This window comes from Lissotriton helveticus, chromosome 11, assembly GCF_964261635.1.
Source record: "Lissotriton helveticus chromosome 11, aLisHel1.1, whole genome shotgun sequence".
NCBI lineage: Eukaryota > Metazoa > Chordata > Amphibia > Caudata > Salamandridae > Lissotriton > Lissotriton helveticus.
Window position 1 is genome coordinate 40,802,582 of NC_136072.1, and position 17,569 is coordinate 40,820,150.

At 48.3% G+C, this 17,569-nt stretch overlaps 1 protein-coding gene and 1 long non-coding RNA gene across 2 annotated transcripts in view; both read left to right on the top strand.

Annotated features, from left to right (window-relative positions):
- The window catches only part of LOC144791163 (cytochrome P450 2J5-like), a 575,154-nt gene that overhangs the window by 179,456 nt on the left and 378,129 nt on the right, over nt 1–17,569 (top strand). The gene's annotated exons all lie outside the window — the stretch shown is intronic.
- On the top strand, nt 12,480–14,262 carry LOC144791164 (uncharacterized). Its single transcript, XR_013602315.1, has 5 exons — nt 12,480–12,604; nt 12,710–12,786; nt 13,069–13,147; nt 13,237–13,367; nt 13,881–14,262. It is a non-coding gene; the product is annotated as an uncharacterized LOC144791164 (long non-coding RNA).

Genomic DNA, 17,569 nt, shown 5'->3' on the forward strand with positions numbered 1-17,569 from the left:
TACTAGGAGTGAGAGGCGTTATAATGTGTCTCACAGGTCTACTCGCAACGTTGTGGAGTGAACATTTGGACTACTCAAGAGCAGATTCCGGTGCCTACACAAGAGTGGAGGTGCCTGGCAGTACACCCCCATCCTGTGTTGCAAGATAATAGCTACCTGTGCCATGTTGCACAATCTTGCCACCAAAGATGGCACAGAGGTGGAGGTAACACATAACGAGGACATTGATGATGATCAAGAACAGGCAGAGCCACAAACAACAGGAGCAGCAGCAACAGATGGTAGATTGAGACGGGCAGAGATCACACGTCGATATTTCTAGGTAATGAATGAGACATAGACAGGTGTAGTATGTGAAGTATGTAGTTTAATTTCACCACATCGTGCAAGTGTTCTAATGCCATTGTCCTACAATGTCTGTGCCCATGACTGCGTGCTCACAGTTATCCTCACTGTGACCAGTCCTGTGGTGTATGGGCAATCCTTAACGTTTTCGTGCACGCACTACAGTGCGGGATGCACGAGGCTGGGTATCCACACTTTGGCTGCTGGCTGGGTCTGAAATGTTGTGCCTGACGCTCCTACGCTGCTCAGGTACAGGTGTGCTGGAGCCACTCCTGCTGGTGGACCCTTCTGTGTCATCCACACCTGTGTCACCAGCAGTGCCTGTCTGGTTAGTGAGCATCTGCTCCATTGCAGATGTGACTCTCCCCATGCCCCTTGATAAGTCTGTGCAGCAGTGCACTAATGCATCCTACATTGCAATTGAACGCCTGCACAGCAGTGATGTTGCCGTAGCAAAGCAGTCTAGGGCCTTAGCACGCTGCCGCATACACTGGCGCTCTCTGCGACGCTCCAAGTGGTCTCTGTCCAACTTGTCGAACAGAGCACCCATGTACTGTGAGATGTCTGTCATCCCCTTAGCAATTGCCTCCATGCTCCCAGCAATGTTGCCTATTCCATGGTCAATATGTGATAGTTTGTAATTCATGCTGCGCACCTGCCTGTGCCCAGCCAACATTTTTTTTTTAAAGTTTCAAAAACCTTTATTGAAGCATGATAGCATGGTACATCAATGCAATAAAATCAAAGTAGTATACATTGTATTATGTAGCAGAAGAGTGGCATCTTCCCATGCAGAGCAGTACTGAGCAATTTCAGGTAAACAAAGGAATACACCATGGGTGACTTCAAACGCCCCCCCACCCCCTCCCCCCAACATAGTTATCTAATACAGTGATCGAAAGTCCGAAGTAGTCCTGTAGCAGTGTAGACAAGTCCTGAACTCGCATTAGCAAAAGTGGGACCTTTGCCATCCAAACTGCGCAATCACGCAAGACATATCAGTGAGTACAACATTCAATTGTTGGACAACAACGCACACAACTGCAAGGAACTCTTCAACATCGTGAAAGAGCTCTCCAACCCCAACGCCGGAAACAACGACATCACCCCTTCGCAAGACCTCTGCAACTCCCTCGCCTCCTACTTCCACAACAAGATCGCGGACATACACAACAGCTTCAACATCCAACCGACGCACGCCACGACCAAAGCAACACCACCCACCACCACCCTCCGCGCCTGGACTCCGATCAGCACCGAAGACACCGTCCGCACAATGAACTCCGTCCACTCCGGATCTCCGACCGACCCCTGCCCTCACCACGTCTTCAACAAGGCCGACGCTGTAATCGCACCCCACCTGCGGGACATTATCAACACCTCCTTCGACACCGTCACCTTCCCTGAGAGCTGGAAGCACGCCGAACTCAGCGCTCTACTCAAGACACCTACAGCGGACCCCACCGAACTCAAGAATTACTGTCCCATCTCGCTCCTCCCGTTCCCGGCCAAAGTCATCGAGAAGACCGTCAACAAACAGCTGGCCGCCTTCCTCGAGACGAATGGATCCCTCGACCCCTCACAGTCTGGCTTCCGAGCCAACCACAGCACTGAGACCGCCCTCATCGCTGCCACCGATGACATCCGAGCCCTGATGGACAACGGAGAAACAGCGGCCCTCATCCTCCTGGACCTCTCCGCGGCATTCGACACTGTCTGCCACCGCACCCTAGTGCAGCGCCTCGGCAACGTCGGAATCCAGGAGAAGGCACTGGAATGGATCACCTCCTTCCTCAACGGAAGAACACAGAGAGTCCGCCTACCACCGTACAAATCAGAGGCCACCGAAGTCATCTGCGGCGTCCCTCAAGGACGACAACACAACCTCAACATAATCTCCTACGCCGACGACACCCAGCTGATCCTCTCCCTGACCAACGACCCCGCCGCCGCCAGAGCCAACCTGCACGAAGGGATGAGAGACGTAGCCGAGTGGATGACGACCAGCCGCCTGAAACTGAACTCAGACAAGACGGAGGTCCTCATCCTGGGCTCCTCGCCCTCCGCCTGGGACGACTCCTGGTGGCCCCCCGCCCTGGGCACCGCACCCAAACCGACGGACCACGCACGCAACCTAGGCTTCATCCTGGACTCCTCCCTCTCCATGACCAGACAAGTCAACGCCGTCTCCTCGTCATGCTTCAACATCCTGCGCATGCTACGGAAGATCTTCTGGTGGATCCCCACCGAGACCAGGAAGACGGTCACCCAGGCCCTCGTCACCAGCCGCCTGGACTACGGCAACGCCCTCTACGTCGGAACCACCGCCAAGCTCCAGAAGAGACTCCAGCGAATCCAGAACGCCTCAGCCAGACTCATCCTCGACATCCCACGAAACAGTCACATATCCGGACATCTGAGAGACCTGCACTGGCTCCCCGACAACAAAAGAATAACCTTCCGTCTCCTCACCCACGCACACAAAGCCCTACACGATCAAGGCCCGAGCTACCTCAACAACCGAGTCAACTTCTACGCTCCCAAGCGCCACCTCCGATCAACCAGCCACGCCCTCGCCGCCGTCCCCCGCATCCGAAGAGCGACCACAGGAGGAAGGTCCTTCTCCTATCTGGCCGCCAAGACCTGGAACTCCCTCCCTCCCGACCTACGCCTGACCCAAGACCACCTCTCCTTCAGGAAGAAGCTCAAGACCTGGCTGTTCGAGCAGTAACGGCACCCCCCCCCCCCCCCTAGCGCCTTGAGACCCTACGGGTGAGTAGCGCGCTCTATAAATGTCTTTGATTGATTGATTGAATTGACGTCCTAGAGGCTCAGTGGTTGACCCCATTCTTATAGTCAGGCACAACAAGGGCAGTACAGTTAAAATATAACACATTGGCAAGCAGTTATGGATTGCATTCAGAGGAGGGCATTACCTATCCTGTACCTGGGGTATTGTTTCGATGCCCGTTGCTTCTACAGCCTAGACAGTGTCCTCCTCTACTCTCAATTAGAGGAGATATGCCGTAAAGGGATCCCATATGTCTTTTGGCTGTGAACTTGGTGGCAGGAGTTCCGCATAGTCGTGTAAGTTCTCTTGCCAGGTAGACATAGAACTAATCTAACACTTAAATTTGGGGGCGCGCTCTCTACCCCAGAGGCATGCAATTAATCGCTTAGCTAGTAATAAACTGAGGGCCACGAGCTTTTTGTGATTAGTAACCACGGATTGTGTCAATCCCAACAATGCTTGGAGCGGGCATGGGGTGAGATCTACGCCTAGTATGCTTGTTAGGCTAGCAAAAACTTGTTCCCAAAAACTGGCAATCTGGGGGCAGGACCAAGCTAAGTGTATCAAATCAGCGCCAGCGGGGCCACAGCGTAGGCAGCAATCTGTTTCGCGTAGGAAAAGTCTTTTCAGCCTGGCTGGCGTGTGATACAACCTCTGAAGAAATTTATAATGTAAAAGTCGCAATCTATTATTGCTTGTAATTGCGTTTGAATGCAGCTGCTTTTCCATTGTTCATCTGTCAATGGTGACTCAAGGTCTTTATCCCACTCCGTTCTAGCCCTACTAAGGGTCGTTCTAGGTACGGCCTGCACATGTTTGTAAAGCATGGATACTACGTGTCGTGGGGTGTCCGGCTGAACTATGGCATGGAGCGGAGCAAACGTGTCTGGTTCAGTGGGGAATGAAGAGGTAAGGGCCCGGACGTTTTGCCTCAGTCTAGTAAACAGGAAGGTGTCCATGCAGGATGGGGACATTTCCCCAAAAAATTGATCCGCTGTACGGAAGGTACCCTGCACATACAGTTTTCCCCAGCAGCAAATGTTAAGTTTCCGGAGCAGGTTGTGACAAATTACTTCGCAGGTGACTTGTAGTCTCGGGTCATTCAACAAAGGGAGATTGGGTGATTAGACAAATGGGCAATCCAGGGCCCGCACAAGACGGTTCCAGGCCTGTACTGTGCAGTCCACAGTGGAGGGGTCCCGACTTCTTTGGCTCACCATGGTGTGTGTATATAGCCAGTTGGAACTATGGGGGCCATGTAGCCGTCCTCAACAGCCAAATATGCCATATAGGGTGGTGGGTGATACCAGTAGACGGCGAAGTGCGCCTGTGCGCAATCATAATATCGTTCAAAGTTGGGCACATCGAAGCCGCCTAGGTGAAAGGGAAGCATGAGGGTGTCGAGGCTGAGGCGCGCTTGTTTCCCACCCCAAATCAATCGCGGGATCTGGGACCTGAGGGAGCGGAAGAAAAAATTGCCTGGGTTATACGGGATGTTTATAAAAAGATATAACAGTTTGGGCAGAATATTCATCTTAATTAACGCAATGCGACCTGCCATGGAGAGGGGGAGATGCAGCCATTTAGTGACCTTGTCCATTATTTTATCCATTGCAGTGCCATAATTGGCGCGCATCAGTGCCTCCTTATCCCTATGAATGTGGATGCCGAGATATTTCAGGTCATCTTGCTCCCACACTAATGGGTAGTCTAGTTGGAATGGGTGTGTGCTGCCAGTAAGCGGAAAAATCGCCAATTTGGCCCAGTTAATTTGTACACCGGCAATCCCTCCAAATTTTGTAATTTCACGTAGGATTGGATTTAAATTTTCGCATGGTTTTTCTATATAGAGTGTGAGGTCATCCGCGTAGAGCGAGACGAGGAGTGGTCGGGAGCTATAGATGAGGGTGCGATGATTATGCTTTTGCCGGAGTATTGCGGCTAGGGATTCGATTGCTAGGGCAAATAGGATGGGGACAGTGGGCAGCCTTGGCGGGTGCCTCTTTGGACAGTAAATGGAGTGGACCTGGACCCATTGAGGAGCACAGTAGCTGTAGGTTGATGATATAACAATCTCACCCACTCAAGAAAACTGAAAGGCAGCCCTATGTGTTGTAACGTGCCAAGCAGGTAATCCCATTCTAATGAATCGAACGCCAAGGTGGCGTCAAAGAACACCGCCACGGCGTCGCATTTAGGGTTAAGGTCTTGAAGCACAGCGTGAAGAGTGAGGAGGTTATGGGAGGTAGCACGATTAGGTACAAACCCAGCCTGTTCAGGGAGAACCAGGCGCTCCATGAGTAAGTTGAGTCGTGTAGCCAATACCTTGGCAACGATCTTGGTGTCGCAATTTAAAAGTGATAGCGGGCAATAGGAGTCGCAGTGTGAGGGGGGCTTACCTGGTTTAAGCAGGGAAGTAATAAGGGCCTCGCGCATGGTGAGGTGCAGACTGCCTTCTTCCAGAGCGGTATAGTACACCTGTTTTAGTATGGGGGCCAGAATGGGCGCGAAGAGCTTATAAAAATCGATAGGGAGGCCATCCGAACCAGGGGCCTTGCCCGAGCACATGCTCATAATAGCCTCGCCTATTTCATCCAGTTCTAGTTCAGCGTGGAGAAATTTCTGCTGCGCAGTTCCCAACAATGCCAGCGCAACATCATCAAAGTATGTGGGGAGGTCAAGGGGTTCTGTTCTGTGTGAGGAATATAGTTCCTGGTAGTGGTCTTGGAAAGTGCGAAGTATGTCAGGGAGATTCCTATGAGTATTTCCACCTTCATCTTGTATTTCAGTAACATACTTAGCGGATCTAGGGGGTTTAACCGCATTCGCCAAGGCTTTGCCTGGCCTGTCCCCCTCCCCATATATCCGGGCCAAGTGCGGTGTCTTAGGAATTGGCTTTCTTTGTCAGCCAGCTGCGTGTATTCCCATAGTTTATGTCGCATACCTATATGGAACTCTAAGTTCACAGGGCTGCGATCGATGGACCTCTCCAAGTCCCTCAGCTCTGCCTCTAGTTTATGCAAGTCAGTGTGCAATTATTTGAAGATACCACCTCCTTTGGCAATACACCAGCCCCTGACGGTTACCTTGAAGGCCTCACAAACGGTGACAATGCTATCAACGGATTAAATTTTGCGCTCAAAGAAGTCCCGGATGTCCTGTTCTAGTTCGGCTTTGAAAGCAGGGTCCCGGAGATGTGCCGGGTTGAGATGCCAGGACAGAAAGGGAGAACTATCCAGGGGAAGCTGTAGTTCCAAAAGGACTGGCGAATGGTCAGAGTAAGTGCGGGCTAGGTGTGTTGCGCGTCGTAGCCAGGGAGCTAAACCCGCAGAGACAAAAACATAACCCAAACGCGCCCAGGTGAAGTGTTGTGTAGAATAGTGTGTGCCTTCTCGCAAATTGGGGTGTAGATATCACCATGCATCTGTCAAGTGATTATCGACTACTATATCATTGAGCGTGGTTTGTGTGTTGGTATAGTGTGAAGGAAGCGGACGAGATCTGTCATGGGGAAGGCTGTAGCGCTGTATTGAAATCTCCGCCTAGGATAACGTGCGTGATGCCCAATGTATGTATTTTGCTCCAAAGTGTCAGCAGACTGGAGGGGTTATCTACGTTGGGGCCTAAGAAGTTAGCAAAGAGAACATCATGCGAACACAAGCGTCCCCATACCAGAACAAACCTGCCCTCTCTGTCAGTTTCAGACCTTGTAGGCGTAAAGGCTACTCCTTTTTTTACCAGAATTGTAACTCCTCTGGCATAATTAGAATAAGGCGAGAAGGTGCGACTGGAGGCCCACCTGGATGCAAATTGTGGAGCGTGCTCAGGGGCCAGGTGTGTTTCTTGTAGGAGAGCTACATTTATGCTGTGTCTATCTAGATACCCCAAAATCTGTCTACGTTTTCTAGGGTCATTTAGGCCTCTAACATTCCAGGAAGCTAGTCTAATGATCTGATTTGCCTAAGGACGGGTCACAGTGGACGTGTAGGTATGTAGCATGAAACAATAGGCAGGTCAGTGGCAGATGGCAGATTGAGTAAGCATTTGAAGGAAGAGTGCCACATGATATGTACAGTAAATAGAAACATTGATACTTCGGACCAAATACCACATTTCTTCCCCCCTCCCCCCACTCCCACACTGGCGTCCCCAACTTGCCAGGAAAGAATCACCTCCCCCCGTAAACAATACGCTGAGTCATGACACCCAGCCGTAACAGTCCCAAACGTTAACTATCATTAGTTCTCAGTGGGTAATGCCCTCAGATGGGAGGGCCACTAGGGGCTCCCGCCCGTATCACTCCATCTCCTTATTTCACCCATCCACAACCTCCTGGGTCACAGGGGTCGGTCTGACGGGACGGAGGTGAGCGGCCTGGAAACAATAAGTGCCTTCAAGTCAATAGGATCATTATACATCACCAGTCAGTTGGTCGTCATCATGTCTCCAGGAGGAAGACGCCAGTTCTAGGTTGCAGCTGTGTGGAGATAGCAACTCAGGAAGGTTCAGACACGGGTGAATGGGAGCGCGAGCGGCGACGGGCAGCCGCCTCACGTGAGGATGATCTTCTGTAATGTTTCAAATATTCCTCGGCCTGTTGTGGTGTCTGAAAAATGTGTTGGCGGCCTCTATGGTGGATCCGTAGCCTCGCAGGGTAGAGCATCGCGTACTGGATACTGCGGGTTTGGAGCTGTTTCTTCACCGCAAGGAATTTTCGCCGAGCATCTTGTACCGCCTGGGTGAAGTCCGGATAAAATGACAATATTGTATTTTCGAAACGCACCTCGCCTTTCTCTCTCGCCAGGCGTAGCAGGGCATCTCGGTCGCGGTAATTGAGGAATTTCATGATGATCGGACGCGGTGTCTCTCCTGGAGGGGGTTTGGGCGCCAGGGAGCGATGGGCACGCTCGATAACCAATTGCGCCGAGAAAGACTCTCGTCAGAAGAGATCACTTAACAAGCGCTCCATGTAGTCTTCCAATCGCCCGGTGTTGGTGGATTCCGCAAGGCCCAGCATGCGGACGTTGTTTCTTCGGGAGCGCGCCTCCAACTCCTCGTTCTTGTCAGCTATGACCCTCAATAATGTGTCCATTTGCGCTATTTGCTTTTGATTAGAGGTAGCGCCATCTTCCAGATCGGATACTCTTTGTTCAGCTTCTTTAAGGCGTTCTTCATGCCCATCCAATTTCACCACTACATTATCGAGCCTGTGGTTCATTGAGTCAATTTTGGAGTCAATTGAGGTGAGGCTTTGTTGCATGGTGACTAGGAGGGCTTTCCAGCTGTCCTCTCGTGTTTCGGGTGGATCATCGTCACTTTGGGATTTAGAGTTGGCGCCCGTTGCCCTGCGTCCATCGAACAGCAGTTTAGACTGTCTGGGTTCCGTTTTGCCCATCGTGGCTGGTCGGGTGGTGCGGAGGTGCGGTGAAGTAGGGGAGAGGGATGCCCGCGCACTTCCACCCAGCTATTTACGCAGTTCCAGTTCGAGAAAGTAGTGGGTAGGAGTACAACCAGGTTAGGTCCCGTGGGTGGTCGCGGTCTAGCACCCTCCCCTCTCACGTGCAGGAGGGGGGGGACAGAGGGGACGGAGGGGAATGGATGTCTGATTGATCCGCTCCCACCCTCACCCTCTGATCAATGTGGTCAGGTACAGCATTGCTCGCAGCCTCCTGGTTGACACGTTCTTCAGCGGTGCCAACGACTATGTGAAAATGCTCCCTACCTGAGGATAGCCAGGGACAGTACCGAATATTGTATGTCCAGTCCAGTGTGAGAGCAGCAGGATGAGACCGGGCCAACCCACGTCACCCTGCGGCTCCAATATGCCAGGGGATATTGGGCTGTCGGTCCAGGCGATGCCCGCGAGTGTACTTGTATGCCCCTTCCAAAATTGCCACCACAGGGTATGTATGTCCAAGCGTTGCAGCGTGTATCCCAGGAAGACGAGGCGGCCCAACCGGGCCGTGTTGTCTACCAAGCAATGGTCTGGTCAGGAGATGGGGTCCTAAACAGCCTTTAAGATGGCACAGCGTGGAGAAGTTCAGGGGCCTGGGTAGTGCCTGGTTGTGGAGGATGGCGGGCTAAACATCTTCCTCAGTGCCCTACGCCATTCCACACAGCATGGCGTCCTCTGCCCTCTCTGCCCCAGGCAACAACACAGCCAGCCCCCCACAGATTTTAGGAGAACCGTGGGTGCTTCTTCGGGCCCTCAGGCTCCCATCACGTCACCAAAGAAGCCAGGAGCTATCAACGGAGGTAGGGGGGGAGGGCGGCAGCGTCCTACCGTGAGGTGTCCAGCGCCACAGGGCAGGGGGGGGCCCGCACATCCAGCGGGGAGACGCCGAGCCAAAGGCCGAGACTCGCGAGCTGCGTCGGACCTGCGTCATGCGGCGGCCTGCAGGCCCGCGCAGCACCGGTCTTGCGTAGTTCCCCAGGCCGCCCGGCAGGCCAGCTGGTATCGCAACCTCCACCCGCTGCAACTTCATCCGCCGATTGTGGACCCGTCACAACAGCCACCGGCACAGGGTTTTCACCGAGGTAGCAGCTTGGTCTCCCAAACACTTCAGTGGCAGTAGAAGACTTAGTTAGAAGGCAGGATGGGGATTATGGCGATTTTTCTTTCCGGAAGGGCGAGAGCTCTACACCAGAGCGGCCATTCCAGTCTAGCGCCACCTAGCGCCCCCCGTGCACAGCCAACATTGCCTTCGCCTGCAGGCGCTGCACCTTAACCATGGTGGCCTCCAGGCCACAGAAGACCCCCTCTCCTTCCAACTCAGCAGATATCAACATTCGCTTTACTGCTAATATCAGCAATGAAAAAGTCAAGTTCCTTGACGTGTGGGTAAAAAATTCTGAAAAACAACGGTACGTATCCCTCTACACTAAGCCAACTGCCAAGAATACATTGCTGGAATACGGGAGTTTCCATCCTCGTAGCCAGCGTGATTCGATCCCCGTTTAGCCAATTCCTTAGGTTAAGGAGAAATTGCTCTCAAATGAAGGACTTTTTGTCTCAAGCAGACATTCAGAGGGTAAAATTGGCTACAAGAGGATACCCACACCGCCTCATTCGAGACTCTTTCAAACGTGCAAGGTACTTTGACAGGGACAGAATGTTTCAGAATCAGAACAACAAAAAACAAGAGCGTTTGGTATGTATTACCAAACACTCGATGATCAATAACAAGCTTCGACAAGTGGTCAACTCCCAATGGCATATTCTGAACACCAATAACCCTGGAAACCAAATAACTAAACCTATTTTTGCATTTCGCCGCAATAAGAATCTTCGTAATTATTTGGTGCAGGGGCCAGTCCAGACTCTAAAAGAACCTAAGCAGACTGGAATTTTTGGACTACCAGCGATCGAAGGAAACCACCGCTGTGGAACATGCCATGCGTGTCCACATGCTCTCACAGGCAACACCTTGATTATCGGTAAACGCAATGTCCTACTTAAGAACATGAGCAATTGTCGGACCACGAACATAATTTATGTCATCATATGCCCATGCGGGCTTCCATATGTTGGTGAAACAGGACGCGAGTGCCGAATTCGAATTGGCGAACACAAATCGAATATTCGCAATCATACGAGTGGGGCTCCACTTGTGGCTCATTGGATAATGGCCAAACATTCTGAGGCGGATATAAAGTGGTCGATTTTGGAAAAAGTTTGCCATGTCCCAGGGAAGGATGCCACCTCATTGAGAAAAAAACGGGAGGTCTATTGGATTTTCCTTCTTGACGCTGTAAACTTAGGCCTAAACGACTGGTGCCCATGGGAGAATGCAATCCTATAGAAACCAGATAATCACGTCATGTTTACAGCCCATAGATACACTGGCCACTGACCACTACGGTTTGAAATATTTGGACGGATATTCATATTTCTCTCGTCTGGTGTACTATACAGATGCCAGTCCTTGGTGGCCTACTGGCCGTTTTTCTTGTCTTTATCTACTTTTCTTCACCTTTTTATTTATTTTATTTTATTTTTTCATCACTGCACCTTTCAATTGAAGGGTTAATTGCTCCTAGCAGCTTTTATAGAGACTCTCGACATCAACTGAGCCGTTTCCACATAGTTGCAAAGCGGGGGAGAAAGCATTTCACTCTTTCACCGCTCTTCGTGGCGGGTCTGTCAGCCAGACAGACCGGGTCTTATGAATGCTAGTCCTGCATCTGGTGCTCGCTGACAGGCGGTGCGTCCATCCCGGGCTTTCGTCCTTGCTGATCTCGCCCTGGGTAAAATCTTAATTAAGAGAGTGGGTGTGTCCTCCCTCTTTCTGTTTTAATCACGGGAATCTGATCAGAGTTCTGCAAACAGCTGAACCCGCGTTCACGCTCGAATGGACCGTCTCTACTGAGAGATAGGAGTCGGCGTCCTATAGGTAAGCCCTTCGTCATTCTAGGCTCCCGTATGTACCGCCAGGGACTCCTCTCTAACTTGATAGGTTTAAAAATAGAGAGCTTACAGCCTGATTCATCAAGCTGATTTGCGCTCGCAAAGGGCCAGATTCTGAGAATCTGGCCCTTTGCGAGTGTGATTTTTGCATTTGGGATTCATCATCCCAAATGCAAAAATCACTATTACCGAAATCGCATATTTGCGAGGAATTGGATTTAAGGAATCTCTAATAGAGATTCCTTAAATGCAATTCATCAACCAAATAGAAATAGCGAAATCGCAATATTTGGTCTCAATTTACCACCAAGTCTGACTTGGTGGTAAATTGCGAAAATAGTGTAAAAAGCACTTTAGTGCATTTTTTTCTTTTGCATGTTACACACACACATGTCCTTTGGACATGTGTGTGCGCAACACCTGTTCAAATGTGCATTTAAGGGGTGCTACAGGGTGTCCTTTGGACACCCCTGGCACCCTTAAAATCGATATCTTATTTGCGAGTAGCAAATTGCTACTCGCAAATAAGGGATACTCCCCATTCATTCCTATGGGCCTTTTGGCCCATAGGAATGAATGGGGAGTTATTCCTTATTTGCAAGTAGCAAATTGTTACTCACAAATAAGGAATGTGTAGGAATCGCTATTTATTTAGCAATTCCTACATGAATACTGTTTTGCGAGTCCTCAATAGCGATTCGCTATGAATCGCTATTAGGGGCTCGCAAAACGGCCCGTTGATGAATCAGGCTGTTAGTCCTCTGAGGATTGGGGTTTATTCACTCTAACTGAGTCTCTAAGTATGCTGCCCCCTATGCCTTTAATCGGGGGTGGTTATCCCAAATTGAGATTAAGTCCAGCGGTGTTAGAATCAGCTGCGAATATCTTTGCCGTTTTGAATTACGATAATATTTCTTTTTTTGCTCACGTTATTTTTAGAGTATCCAAACACGTAAATCCTTGACGTTTGCCTTGCCGGTTGCCTATTCTTCAAAATTGGGAACAGCTGTGAATCTGCATCCTAAGAATAGTATTTACGATCTGCGCATGTCCGCCAGAAGGTGAGTTTCTTCGTGACTCTGGCTGTACTTTGCGTCTAACTTCTGGGCAGGCAACGTAAAAACTGTATCGCAAGTGTAGCTCACGATATATTCTTTGTTTTTTAGGCTGACCTTTTTAAACTTTATCTTGCCTGGAGATCACGCCTACGAAGCAGTGTTCCCATATCATTTCATGCATACAAGTAAGTCTGACATCGAGGAATGCTTTACTATATCCCCGACACTCTCTCTTTTTTAAGAGTGACGCGATTTCATGAACGCCTTAGCCTTAGCAGAGACCTATTCCTGAGGGGTTTGTTTATGAATGTCCGTGTTCAACGGATTACCCTCATGTAGAAGAACATGACTCCCTGTAACATCGTATCCCTAAGTGTGACTCTAGCTACTTCTTGCATCTCACTTTTGGGCAATTAAAATCTGAATTGCAACTTGAGTTTAGCTTACGATATATCTCTTGTTTTCAGGCTGACGTTTTATACCTTATTTCGCCTGGAGACTACGCCCACGAAGCAGTGTTTTGCATATGTCATCTCATGCATACAAGTAAGTCTCACACCAAGGAATGCGTTACTATTTCCCTGATACTGTCTCATATGGTTGATGCTAATCTGGGCACCCCTTTGTTCTACTAGAGCCCCATTTCCGGGGGTTTGTTTATGAATCGACCCGTTCAAAGGAGTGCCTCCTTTAAGAAAAACGCGATTCCCTATAACATCGTACCTCTAAGTGTGCCAGATAATCCCGTGCAACTCTCCTATATGAGGTAAATATTTAGAGAAATTCAGTGGTGAGCATGGATATCTAGTCAGCCTGATATCTCCACCTGGAAATCAAAACTGCACCTGTGACCCTTTAGATAAAGGCAGTTGTGTCATGTTCGTGTGTGTCTTCCTTTAAAGAAAAATGATGAAGAAATAATTCTCTTTCTTTCTCTCTGATTGCTATATATATGTTTCTCTTTGACCCTATTAATGTGTGAATAAATGGTTGCAAAATCTTGCCTCTAGGGATTCCTGTGCTCTTGAGCCCTGTTGGGCCGTTTTGGATATTGCATGATATTGAAAAAATTCTCTTTTTAGTTCGACTGCACAACTCTGGAGCTCACTACACAAACTGTATTAATTATACATCATCAAACTCTGAAATTAAGAAACCTAACTCTGTGCAATTATGTTAATGTTTCTATGTAATTGAATGTATTTCTCGCCAAACAGCTGTTGTCAGAAAGTATGAGTTATGTGTGATTCTTAAAATTGCTCTTTTCTGTTTATCATAGAGTGGCCGCTATTCTGATGTCTCGTTGCCCATGTTTGTTTCCCATCGAATACATGCCCTGATGAATGTGCGGCCGTAGATCGGGCCCAGCACTGAAACGCGTGTTGGCGTGGTTACGTTATGTCCTGCTATTACCATCTTTGTTCCCCAGCTAGTCGCTGAGAGGACGCCGCAGGATAACTTCAGTGTATTAGTGTACGATGTGTACTGAAGTGTTTCTGGAGTGCATGAGTTGAATATGAATGTTGGAATGTGTGATGAGAGATTAGTAGAATGTGTCTATGATGATGAATGAAAGATGAATGGGAGTCTTCGGTGTTCTATTTAAGTCCATGTGATTAAATTATTGTTATTTGTGTACATGTTTGATAATTATGCTTCTATATACCATGTGAAAAACATCTACTAAAATAAAATGATATATTTTTTCCTCTTGTGTCCGAGTCACAGTAAGCGGCACTTATTGACAGTGAGCTCAAAGTTGTGTTGACTGAATAATATTTCTGGACTCTAAGTGAGCCTTTAAATAAAATACATAGGGCAGACTTATTCTTTTTGATTTTTGGTATTTCCTCCCCTGCTGGTCTGCCCTGCATCTGATTCAGGGGGCCCCTACTTGTATTAGCTTCTGTTTCCAGCCCTGTGCTGTGGGGTGTTCTATTTTCTCTTTAAGTTAGGAACCCTTGTCTGTATGTGGTTGAGTGTAGCATCCTAGTTGAATGCATAATTGGGTCTAAGTTTATGTTTCTGTGTCACACGGGTGTATAAAATAATTCTTTGGGTGTTTTCTATCTTATTGTTTGCTTTCCTTTCTTTGAAGACTTAACTAATTCATAAATTGTGCAAATATGGAGAGTATAAAAACCTTTGGCTTCAGTGATGATGATTTCGCGTGGATGATTGGTGCGACTGAGGGAGCAGGCAGTCGTTTCACCTTATTCAAAGGAATTGAAGGAGAGTGGGACAAATTGTTCAACCTAAAAAAGAAATCCCTCCGGACAGAAGCCCACGCGAAATTTATGCTGGACTATTTAAAGGCTGGAACGATACCTATCGGCCTTAGAGTGAGGAATATACCTGGTCTATTTGTGGAACTACGCCACTTTTTGGAAAAATGGCCATTAATATCAAACAGATGCTCAAGAGATTACATGATGCTCATTATAGAAACAGCACGTGAGTTCCTGGCCATTTTAGCTAAGGAAATTGAAGAACTGGAGGAAAAACTTAAGAAAGATAACCCAGTCGATTTTGGTCTTAAGAAACTAGAGGAAATTAGCCTAGAGGTCGACTCCTTCGCGGAATGCCTTTTAAAAAGGAAGATGGAGAAGTTCAGGAAGGATATAAGACTCTTTTCGCAAGAAAAGGGATATCCCTACCTGACTTTCCAATTTTATACCAATACCGAGGGAGGAGACCGCTATCAAGGAAATCCAAGAGGGGGAAATAGAAGGGTACAAACCTTCTCGGACACAACAGATTCAGATGGTGATAACGGGCCTAACCATGACCCTAATTACAACACGGACTTTCAACAGCTCTCTGAGTCATTTGATAGATCCAACGGCCAGGATAATTTTTTATCCAATCGCCGGGGCAACTCCAGACCGAGGAATCAGACCCAGTTCCAGAAAGGCCCGGGCCGTCCTCAGAGGTACATTCAGACTCGGAACACACAATATTGGAGAAGGTGAAGAACATTCCGGTGAAGAACATTCCAGTGTTTAACCTTTCCGATTCCAATATCTCCGATGAATCTTTGTCCCTTTTGTCCCATGGCCTCTCATTTGTCCCCTCCACCAAATTAGATAGGTTCGAACTTGTTAAAGATATCCATGCGTTTTTCAGGAAGATCCGCCTTAAGAAGTTTTTCCAAACCAGACCTACTCTGGTGGATTCTGAAAATACATCTGGCCTAAAACCTCCATCTGATTTTACACCCAGCCTTGATGTCCTTGGACCCGAGGTTGGGGTATTTGAGAAGGCGGTGATGAACAAACTCAACAATGTGTTGAAGTTTGTTTCACCCACAGATTACAATCTGACCGTGGAAGAGAATTGTGCCCTTAAACAACTACGCGACAACCCCGAATTGACCATTAAGCCTTGTGATAAGGGCGGGGGGATTGTTGTATTTAAAACCACCATGTATGTAGAAAAAATGAATAACTTCCTTTCCTCTGACACTCATTACAATCGCATCATGAAAAGCCCCGAAGAAGCTCTAAAAAGACGTATTCTCCACCAAGTGACTATGGCAGTGGAGGGAGGTTATATCTGCACTAAAGAAGCCGAGTACCTCACCCCCACCTATACTAGGATGCCCATTATATATGGTCTTCCAAAAGTCCATAAAGATCGAAATGACCCTCCTATGCACCCGATCGTTTCCACCATCGGTTCGGCAACGGAACCATTGTCGAAATATATCGATCAATTTTTGAAACCGCTCGTATGTAATCTTAGGTCTTATGTCAGAGACACTGGTGACTTTATCACAAAGATCGAAAATCTGCCATTTGATTCCAACACTGAATTCCTGGTTACAATGGATGTGGAATCTCTTTATTCCAATATCCCCCAGGAAGGGGCCTTACTTGTTCTTGAGGAAACCCTGATGCGGCAGGAGAATCTCCCCAACGCCCCTGTGATCCTTGAGTTTAACCAGCAATATTTCCATCAGGTGAAGGGGTAAGCATGGGGGCCTCTTGAGCCCCCAGCGTGGCCTGCCTTTACATGGGCCATTTTGAAGAGATAAACATCCACAACGAGATGGCCCCATTTTATGAAAATGTGCGAGCCTGGTCGCGCTTCATCGATGATATTTTTTTCATCTGGAACAGCGACCAGGCTTCACTTCATGAATTCATTAGTTGGATCAACTCAGCAGAGATCAACATTCGCTTTAATGCTAATATCAGCAATGAAAAAGTCGAGTTCCTTGACGTGTGGGTAAAACATTCTGAAAAACAACTGTACGTATCCCTCTACACTAAGCCAACTGCCAAGAATACATTGCTGGAATACGGGAGTTTCCATCCTCGTAGCCAGCGTGATTCGATCCCGTTTAGCCAATTCCTTAGGTTATTGAGAAATTGCTCTCAAATGAAGGACTTTTTGTCTCAAGCAGACATTCTGAAGGTAAAATTGGCTACAAGAGGATACCCACACCGCCTCATTCGAGACTTTCAAACGTGCGAGGTACTTTGACAGGGACAGCATGTTTCAGAATCAGAACAACAAAAAACAAGAGCGTTTGGTATGTATTACCAAACACTCGATGATCAATAACAAACTTCAACAAGTGGTCAACTCCCAATGGCATATTCTGAACACCAATGACCCTGGAAACCAAATAACTAAACCTATTTTTGCGTTTTGCCGCAATAAGAATCTTTGTAAATATTTGGTGCAGGGGCCAGTCCAGACTCTAAAAGAACCGAAGTAGACTGGAATTTTTGGACTACCAGCGATCGAAGGAAACCACCGCTGTGGAACATGCCATGCGTGTCCACATGCTCTCACAGGCAACACCTTGATTATCGGTAAACGCAATGTCCTACTTAAGAACATGAGCAATTGTCGGACCACGAACATAATTTATGTCATCATATGCCCATGCGGGCTTCCATATGTTGGTGAAACAGGGCGCGAGTGCCGAATTCGAATTGGCGAACACAAATCGAATAT